Here is a 10,556-nt window from a genome sequence, read left to right as displayed (position 1 = left end):
TGAGGGGACAGGTGCCTCTGAGAGGCAGCTGGGGAAGGGAAGGAGTTTCTACACCCACTGGGGCCCACCCACATTAGGGGTTCAGCAGTGACAGGGGAGACCCTCAGGAGAGCAGAGGAATGGAAGGGAGCAACGAGTGCTTCCCCTGCCCTCTTGGGCACCCAGGACTAATGCTGCACCCTCAGAGTCTCCTTCCTGCTGCACAAAGCCTAAGCCCCACCCCTACACCCAGCACCCTAACTCTACATACAGCACCCTAAGATCCCCTCCAACCTTGCCCACACACCCCTTTACCTCCAAACTCCACAGTGCAAGGCACCCCTCAGGCCATGCTGCTTTTCCCTGCTGTGCAGGTTCTAAGCCTAGGTCCCACCCCCAAGGCTTTTTCCAGCTACAAGGACCTGAGCCTAGGCCCTGCTGCCCCCACTAAAGCCCACTGCTGCCTAGGTTCCACTCCCTGTCTAAACTCTGCCTCCACAGCCAAGGCCTTGTCTGGCATTTTTGTTTTTTTTTCTTCTTTCAGGTTGTGGTTGTTTCACCTTCTTGTTGATTCATTTATATTTTTTCTAATTTTTTATTTTTCTAATTATATTTTAATCTTTATTTTTCTAATTATATTTTAATCTCTATACTTTGTTATTCTGCTCCTTTGGGCTTGTTCCCCCCCCCTTTTTTTTTTTTTATGTTGTGGTTCTGTTTTGCCTAGTTGTAGTTGTTTCAATTATATTTTTTATTCTTTGTTATTGTACTGCACTTTTTTTTCTTTTCTTTTGCTGTGCAGCTTGTGAGATCTTGGTTCCCAGGCCGGAAGTCGGGCCTGAGCTGCTGTGGTAAGAGCACAGAGTCCAAACTGCTTGACTACCAGAGAACCTCAGACCCCAGGGAATATTAATCAGAGTGAGGTCTCCCAGAGGGTCCTCATCTCAGCACCAAGACCCAGCTCTACCCAACTGCCTGCAAACTCCAGTACTGGAAGCCTCAGGCCGAAAAAACAGGAACACAGTCCCACCCATCAAAAAAAGAGACAACAAACTATGTTACAGATGAAGGAGCAAGGTAACCTACCTGAAAAAGAATTCAGAGTAATGATAGTAAAGATGATCCAAAATCTCAGAAATAGAATGGAGGCACAGATCAAGGTCTTTAACAAAGACCTAGAAGAACTAAAGAACAAACTAACAAAAATTAAATTCAAAGAAAAAATAACATACAAGGGAATTCCCATAAGGTTATCAGCTGATTTCTCAGCAGAAACTCTGCAGGCCAGAGAGAGTGGCAGGATGTATTTAAAGCCATGAAAGGGAAAAACGTACAACCAAGATCTCTCTACCCAGCAAGGCTCTCATCCAGATTTGACGGAGAAATCAAAACCTTTACAGACAAGCAAAAGCTATGAGAATTCACCACCACCAAACCAGCTTTACAACAAATGCTAAAGGATCATCTCTAGGCAGGAAACACAAAAGAAAAAGACCCACAAAAATCCAAAACAATTAAGAAAATGGTAATACGAACATACATATCAATAATTACCTTAAATGTAAATGGATTAAATGCTCCAACCAAAAGACACAGACTGGCTGAATGGATACAAAAACAAGACCCATATATATGTTGTCTACAAGAAACTCACCTCACACCTAGGGACACATGCAGACTGAAAGTTGAGGGGATGGAAAGAGATATGCCATGCAAATTGAAATCACAAGAAAGCTGGAGTAGCAGTACTCATATCAGATGAAAGAGATTTTAAAATAAAGACAGTTACAAGAGATAAGGAAGGACACTACATAATGCTCAAGGGATCAATCTAAAGCAATTATATTTATGCATCCAACATAGGAGCACCTCCATACATAAGGCAAGTGCTTATAGCCATAAAAGGGGAAATTGACAGTACCACAATAATAGTGGGGGACTTTTAACACCCCACTTACACTAATAGATCATCCATACAGAAAATAAGGAAACACAAGCTTTAAATGACACAACAGGCCAGATAGATTTAATTGATATTTACAGGACCTTCCACCCAAAAGTGGAAATACACTTTTTTCTCAAGGGCTCACGGAATGTTCTCCAGGATAGATCACATCTTGGGTCACAAATCAAGCCTTGGTAAATTTAGGAAAACTGAAAATGTATCAAGTATATTTTCCAACCACAACACTATGAGATTAGAAATCAATTACAGGAAAAAAATTAAAAACACACACATGGAGGCTAAACACTGCACTGCTAAATAACCAAGAGATCACTCAAGAAATCAAAGAGGAAATAAAAAATACATAGAAATAGATGACAAAGTATGACAACCCAAAACCTATAGGACACAGCAAAAGCAGTTCTAGGAGGGAAGTTTATAGCAATTTAGTCTCACCTCAAGAAACAAGAAAAATCTCAAACAACCTAACCTTATACCTAAAGCAACCAGTCAGTAGAAGGAAAGAAATCATAAAGATCAGAGCAGAAATAAATGAAACAGAAAGGAAGAAAATAATAGCAAAGGTCAAAAAAACTAAAAGTTGGTTCTTTAGGAAGGTAAACAAAATTGATAAACCATTAGCCAGACTCATCAAGAAGGAAAGGGGAGAGGACTCAAATGAATAAAATTAGAAATGAAAAAGGAGAAGTTACAACAGACACGGCAGAAATACAAGGATCATAAGAGACTACTACAAGGAACTATATGCCAATAAAATGGACAACCTGGAAAAAATGGACGAATTCTTAGAAAGGTACAACTTTCTAAGACAGAGCCAGGAAGAAATAGAAAATATAAACAGACAAATCACAAGTAATAAAATTGAAAGTGTAATTAAAAATCTTCCAACAAACAAAAGTCCAGGACCAGATGGCTTCACAGGTGAATTCTATCAAACATTTAGAGAAGAGGTAACACCTATCCTTCTCAAACTCTTCCAAAAAATTGCAGAGGGAGGAACATTCCCAAACTCGTTCTACTAGGCCACCATCACCCTCATACCAACACCAAAGATATCATAAAGAAAATTACAGCAATATCACTGATGAACGTAGACACAAAAATCCTCAACAAAATACTAGCAAACAGAATCCAACAGCACATTAAAAGGATCATACACCATGGTCAAGTGGGATTTATCCCAGAGATGCAAGCATTCTTCAATATACACAAATCAATGTGATACACCATATTAACACATTAAAGAATAAAAACCGTATGATCATCTCAATAGATTCAATACATGCAGAAAAAGCTTCTGACAAAATTCAATACCCGTTTATGATAAAAATTCTCCAGAAAGTGGGCATAGAGGGAACCTACCTCAACATAATAAAGGCCATATATGATAAACCCACAGCAAACATCATTCTCAAAGGTAAAAAAGTGAAAGCATTTCCACTACAGTCAGCTACAAGACAAGGATGTCCACTCTCGCCACTCATATTCAAAAGTCCTAGCCACGGCAATCAGAGAAAAGAAATAAGAGGAATCCAAATTGGAAAAGAAGTAAAACTGTCACTGTTTGCAGATAACATGGTACTATACTATAGAGAATCCTAAAGAGGCTACCAGAAAACTAATGAATTTGGTAAAGTTGCAGGATACAAAATTAATGCACAGAAATCTCTTGCATTCCTATGCACTAAGAACAAAAGATCAGAAAGAGAAATTAAGGAAACAGTCCCATTTACCACTGCAACAAAAAGAATAAAATACCTAGGAATAAACCTACCTAAGGAGGCCAAAGACCTGCATGTAGAAAACCATAAGACACTGATGAAAGAAATCAAAGATGACATAAACAGATGGACAGATACACCATGTTCTTGGATTGGAAGAATCAGTACTGTGGAAATGACTACCAAAAGCAATCTACAGATTCAGTGCAATCCCTATTAAATTACCAATGGCATTCTTCACCAAATTAGAACAAAAATTTTTATAATTTGTATGGAAACACAAAAGACCCCGAATAGCCAGAGCAATCTTGAGAAAGAAAAACGGAGCTGGAGGAATCAGGCTCCCTGACTTCAGACTGTACTACAGAGCTACAGTAGTGAAGACAGTATGGTACTGGCACAAAAACAGAAATATAGATCAGTGGTATAGGAGAGAAAGCCCAGAGATAAACCCAAGCACCTATGGTCACCTAATCTATGACAAAGGAGGCAAGAATATACAATGGAGAAAAGACAGCCTCTTCAATAAGTGGTGTTGGGAAAACTAGATAGCTACATGGAAAAGAATGAAATTAGAACACTCCCTAACACCATACACAAAAATAAACTCAAAATGGATTAGAGACCTAAATGTAAGGGCAGACACTATCAAACTCTTAGAGGAAAACATAGGAAGAACACTCTTTGACATAAACCACAGCAAAATCTTTTTTGACCCACCGCCTAGAGTAATGAAAATAAAAACAAATACAAGTGGGTTACCTAATTAAACTTCAAAGCTTTTGCACAGCAAAGGAAATTATAAACAAAACAAAAAACAGCCCTCAGAATGGGAGAAAATATGGGCAAATGAAGCAACCGACCAGGGATTAATCTCCAAAGTATACAAACAGCTCATGCAGCTCAATATCAAAAAAACAACCCAATCAAAAAATGGGTGGAAGATCTAAATAGACATTTCACTAAAGAAGACATACAGGCGACCAAGAGGCACATGAAAAGGTACTCAACATCACTAATCATTAGAGAAATGCAAATCAAAACTACAATGAGATATCACCTCACACCGGTCAAAATGGCCATCATCAAAAAATCTACACAGTAAATGCTGGAGAGGGTGTGGAGAAAAGGGAAGCCTCCTGCACTGTTGGTGGGAATGTAAATTGAGACCACCACTATGGAGAAAGAGTATGGAGGTTCCTTAAAAAACTAAAAATAGAACTACTATATGACCTAGCAATCCCACTAGTGGGCATATATACTGAGAAGACCGTAATCAAAAGGACACGTGTACCCCAGTGTTCATTGCAGCACTATTTACAACAGCCGGCACATGGAAACAACCTGAATGTCCAACAGCAGATGAATGGATAAAGAAGATTTGGTATATATCTACAATGGAATATTACTCAGCCATAAAATGGAACGAAATTGAGTTATTTGTAGTGAGGCAGATGGACCTAGAATCTGTCATACAGAGTGAAGTAAGTCAGAAAGACAAAAACAAATACCGTATATTAACGCGTGTGTGTGGGATCTAGCAAAAGGGTACAGATGAACCTATTTCCGTGGTAGGAATAGAGACACAGACGTAGAGAATGGATAATGTGGACATGGAGGGGGAAGAGGAGGGTGGGATGAATTGGGAGATTAGGATTGACAGGATACACTACCTGTAAAATAGCTAGTGTGAACCTGCTATAAAGCACAGGAAGCTCAGCTCGGGTCTCTGTGATGACCTAGAAGTGCAGGATTGGGAGGTCCAAGAGGAAGGGGATATATGTATACATATAGATGATTCACATCATTGTATAGCAGAAGCCAGCACAACATTGTAAAGCAATTATACGCCAATGAAAAAAAAGAATGGAGGGAAATTATGCAGCTGCTGGACACTATACTCCTGCCAAAGGAGGTAGCAGTTACTCACTGCAGAGGCCAACTAAAGGGAGAAGCGAAAAAAAAAGAGCTAAGAGCAGACATGGCAGCTAAACAAGTAGCAGAGGATGGGGACGGACTTCAAATGCCACTCCTACCAGCTCACCCACACCTTAACTCCTACACTCCCATATGTACCCCAGAAGAAAGGGAAAAGGCTTTGAGGTGGGGCTATTTTAAAAGCCCAGAATATCTGGGATGGATGGTTAATGGTCATGGGCAGCAGTTCCTCCCATCAGCTGTTACCCTGCAGGCCACCAGGCAAGCTCACCAGAGCACACATTACAGGCAGGAGGCCCTATATCAGTGGTTCATCAAATGCATGACTACTCCCAATGTCCATAATCTCCTTAAACAGGTGGTTGAAGCTTGCCCTATCTGCCTCTGGAATAAGCCCAACACTCCCCTGCCCCAACCCCAAGGTCAATGGAGTGACCCCCCCCCACCCAGTTTAGAGGCACATATCCAGGTCAAGACTGGCAAAGTGATTTTACAGTCATGCCCTGGGCCCAAGGAACTTTTAGACATTTGCTGGGTTTTAGTGACACCTCCCGGTGAATGGAGGCATTCCCCCCACCCCCAAACTGAGACTGCCTTGGAGGTCTCTAAGACCCTACTTAAGGAAATAATCCCTCGGTTTGGGCTCCGTAAGTCCATCCAGAGTGACAGTGGGCCTGCCTTTCCCAAATTACTAAGGGAGTTTGAGCTCTAGGAATTACATGGGGTTTATACTCCACTTGGAGACCACAGTCCCTAGGAAAAGTAGAACAAATCAAATCCTCAAAAGAAACTTAACCAAACTTTGTCAAGACACTCATCAACCCTGGATCTTGCTTCTCCCTGTAGCACTTTTGAGAATGCAAGTAGCCCCTAAAGGAAAGCTCAGGTTGAATCCTTAGGAGCTTATGTATGGGAGGCCCATTCCTGAAGGACCCAGCTCCAAGACGAATCTTAGGGCTATGGACCGATGGAAATATACCTTACAGGGAGGGGAAGTAATCAAAGATTTTACATGCCTGCAGGAATCCAGAGCTGCCTTCCCTTTCTGACATGGTTTTACATCCTTTCTCCCCTGGGGATTGGGTTTTATTTGAAAACCTGGAAGGCTGGAAATCCACAAGACCAGTTAGACCCCAAGCGGATAGGACCTTATCTAGTAACAGTGACCACTCATTCTGCCTTACAATTACAGGGCATAAGACCTGTGCCTGAGGAAGTTACTGGGGCACCCATTCAATATACCTGTGAACCTGTCACAGACCTTAAGTTACTTTTCAAAAGGACGAACTTACCAATAAATAATGGGACAGACAGGCTGAGTAGTTGCCCTTGTCATTGCTGTTGTCTTACTTGGCTTCTGCTGTTCTGTGAAACCCCTTCCTCTGGCAAACATCTCTGTCCATGCTGGATATAGGGGATATTAATACAGGTGGCAGCATGAGTGGCCATTATTGTCTGTTCTTCCTTTCCTTCTCTGCTCTGGCTCATAACTATCCACGCGGAATGCGAATTCAATGCAGTAGTAAATTTCTTGAGGATCACAGCCCGTGGACAAAATCCATCCCACTGCTGGTCTGTCACCCCCACCCACAAGGTGATGCCTATGGATTAAAGCTATCACATTTTACTCCTAAGAATGACAGCCTCACTCTCACCTTGCTTAACAGGTCTGTTAATCCTACCCCTCTTGAAGTTCATATGTCATCCCTAACACAGCTTTCCTGCTTGGAGCTCACCCCTCGCATTAACACCTCTAAGGAGTACAAAGCACTCACGCTACAGTGCCATCTGTCTACCAGTCTTGCTGCCACTGCCCCTATCAACAGCCTCTACCAAAGGGAGGAACTTGCAGTAACACCGTGTGGCTGATCTGGACTCTGACCAGTGCTTCTTCCATTGCCCCACAATTAAGTGCCCCGGGGTTGACTTCTATGGAAATTTCTCTTACTGGTGCCCTCCACACTGACTCCATGAATACACACAAGGACCAGATGGGAAATGTACTCTTTGGGGAGGGAAGACACTGGTTGTCTGGTGTTTAGTATATGGCCCTCCTGAGGCCTGGGGGAAAACCACTAGTCAAGAATACCCCAGTGACTCCTGCTGTGCAGGTGGGCCTCTCTCCCCACACTGCAAGGGCACCCCATCTTGGGCTAGCCACTTATGGAGGTGGTTCAACTCCTCAGAAGTGCACCAGGCATGCAGTCCCCCTGGGTACCTCTTCTTTTGTGGCCTGAGGGTAAACCAATTGCCCCATAAGAACAACCCTAACTCCTACCCTTCTCCAGGGTGGGCTCTAGGCTACCCTTGTTTAGGTAGTCCCCAGTTTGTGCACAATGCATGCTAGGCCAGCTGTGTTCCAGGAACCTAGGTATAACCATTCATGATATCACCCAACCCTGAGATAAAAGGGCAATAGATCTCATTCTGGCGGAAGTATAGATTGCCCTCACACTGGTGGCTTCCTGTGAAGGTTTTTCACACAGCATGAAACCACTCTACAAAATCTCAACGCTGGCCCTTAAGGGCTTATCTAAAATATGGGCAATGCCTTAGAAGGCCTCCGTACTTCCCTAGACTCACTAGCAGATGTGGTTCTTGACAACAGGTAAGTGCTTAATTATCTCCTGGCTGAGAAAAGGGGAGTATGTGCAGTTACAAATAAAGCCTGTTGCAGGTATGTCAGTAACTCTGGTCGGATTGCGGTAAACATTAAAGAGATCTACGAGCAAGCTCAAAGGCTACACAGATATAACACACAAGGTCCAGATCCAAGCTGCGTTGGAATATGGTCACACACAGCCTCCCGGTTTAACCTGGTCTCCTCCACCTCTCGGCCCACTAACTGCTGTTATCCTCCTGCTCATCTTGGGGCCTCGCCTCCTTCACTGCCTTGTCAACTTCCTTAGGGAATGGACTGAAGCCATCAGACTTCAGATGATACTAACACAAGGGTACGAGCAACTGGGACTGCAGCCTGGTGACCAGCAGACATATTTTCGGCTACTTAGGAACACTTCTACTCCTCTAATCCAGGGAAAAACTGCACCCATATTCAGCGAGAAGTGGCTTCAGAAGGCAGAACTTTGACCTTCAGCGCCCCTCAAGAATGAAGAACAGTAACAAGGAAAGGAGGGATTTTGTTGCCTGAGCTGTGCCAGGTCTTTACCCAAAACCCACCAACCACGCCCCTTGAACAGGAATAAACATGTATCTTTAAGTCACAGGATCTGCAGACAAAAGGAGGAAGCTATACAGAGAGACAAAAACAAAAAATCAAAAACCAGATAGAACCAGCTGGAACCAAGGTGGCAACGAATCTGACCTCCAACAGACCCTCAGTCTCATCACACGCTGATTTTACCACATCAGCTACTGGATGACACACGTACTGGTGGCCATGCCTGGAAGATGGGGACCAGAAAAGCATAGAAAGGGGGTGGCACCCCACTTCCAGGAAAACGCTGTCCCTTCCCCAGTAGACTAATGCATCTGTCTCCCCGTCATTAGCCTCACTCCTCCTCCCTTCAGTCTTCACTCTTTAAAATCGAATCCCTCTCAGCCCGTGGGTGAGAAGTTGTGAACTAAGGTCTCGCTTCTCCATTCCTTGGCCACAGAATAAACCTTGGCTGTGTCGGTCTCAGCTTCGGTTTCCTTTTTTGGCTGCACAAACCTGAACTAGCATCTATTCTATACTTCCTTTTCATTTTTGTCTTTATACCAATAACAAGCATTATTGAAAATAATCTCTTAAAAAGAAAAGTCTTTGCAGTGTATTTATTACCCTGGTTTTGTAAATCAGAAAAGGAGAACAACTTATCTGCCTAAGACTCAAGAAGCTCCAGCTCCACCTTCAACTCCCAAAGCTGAAATTCTACTTAAAGAATTCCCTGAACAATTTGCTTACGCGACATTAACACTACCTTTAAGTATTGTGTAAGTATGAAAAAAATGACATCATAAAAGCTGACATTACTGTGTACTTTGTACATACACGCTCTTCCACATAAATAAGTTTGATACATACACCTTACCATAATACATGATCCTGTAATCATGTATTATCTACCCCATGTCTATAAGCATGTACATCAGCCTACTGATACTACAGGACACATTAAACATTTCAATCCCTATTAGATTCCAGTCCCTATGAAATATTCAAAGGGGTAATTGAAGTGATCGGTATTATATAAGACATGTTTATTAATTGTACATACCACATTATGTCCAAACATTTCCAGGCAACATGCTTATCATAACCAATAACCAGAGCTTAACCAAAAGCCTTGATACACCATCAACCCACCAAAACATGCCTCCTCGTTCTGGGCCCAAGAACCACGGGGATTTCTAGAAATGAATTATATTTGGCATCTGGTTCTTACGTTGGGGCCATCACACCTAAAACGGCCCACTCTTTCCCCTTAAATAAGACATCTGGATGGACTATCAAATCAGCTTATGCTCACACATAACTGGTTTCATGCATTTGGTATCATTTAATTCTGGGGGATGCTGTGACTCAGCTGTGGCCATCAGAGGCCTTAACACAGTCAAGCAACTTGTAACTGAGCTTAAGTTGAATGTTATTTACCAACATAATCAACTATAATGTGTTCCTGAGTCCACAATCACCAGACAGAGCATTTAAACACATACATATGCACATGTTTATCAGGTAAACAGCTTCCTTAATCAAACCCTTCTACCTAACACTAAATCTCATATTTTGTAGGCCATCGTGGCCCTGCCAAACCCCCCAAACAAGGCGAAGCACATAACTACATAAGAGTTGGGTAACTCATCTAACAGCATACTGTCCTTCACCAATCCAAAGTTAGTACAACTACAAAGCCTCCTAATAATACCAATCACTTATAGTAGTCTTATAAAGAAAGATACCCCCCTAGTTCTGTCATGTACCTTAAAAAAAAGTACATTTAATAATC

At 42.3% G+C, this 10,556-nt stretch overlaps 1 long non-coding RNA gene across 2 annotated transcripts in view; it reads left to right on the top strand.

Moving 5' to 3' along the window:
* LOC111168767 (uncharacterized) overlaps nt 1-6,923 on the top strand; it is a 72,933-nt gene extending 66,010 nt beyond the window's left edge. For both annotated transcript variants that reach the window (XR_016388097.1, XR_004021789.2), the window contains exon 6: nt 782-6,923. This is a non-coding gene — a long non-coding RNA (uncharacterized LOC111168767). The remainder of the gene's footprint in view (nt 1-781) is intronic.
* The last annotated feature ends 3,633 nt before the right edge of the window (nt 6,924-10,556 follow it).

Source organism: Delphinapterus leucas, chromosome 16 (assembly GCF_059928025.1).
Source record: "Delphinapterus leucas isolate spDelLeu-1000000601 "Yukka" chromosome 16, BTC_Dleu_Yukka2, whole genome shotgun sequence".
In the NCBI taxonomy this organism is placed as follows: domain Eukaryota; kingdom Metazoa; phylum Chordata; class Mammalia; order Artiodactyla; family Monodontidae; genus Delphinapterus; species Delphinapterus leucas.
This window is presented reverse-complemented; position numbering and strand designations above follow the sequence as displayed.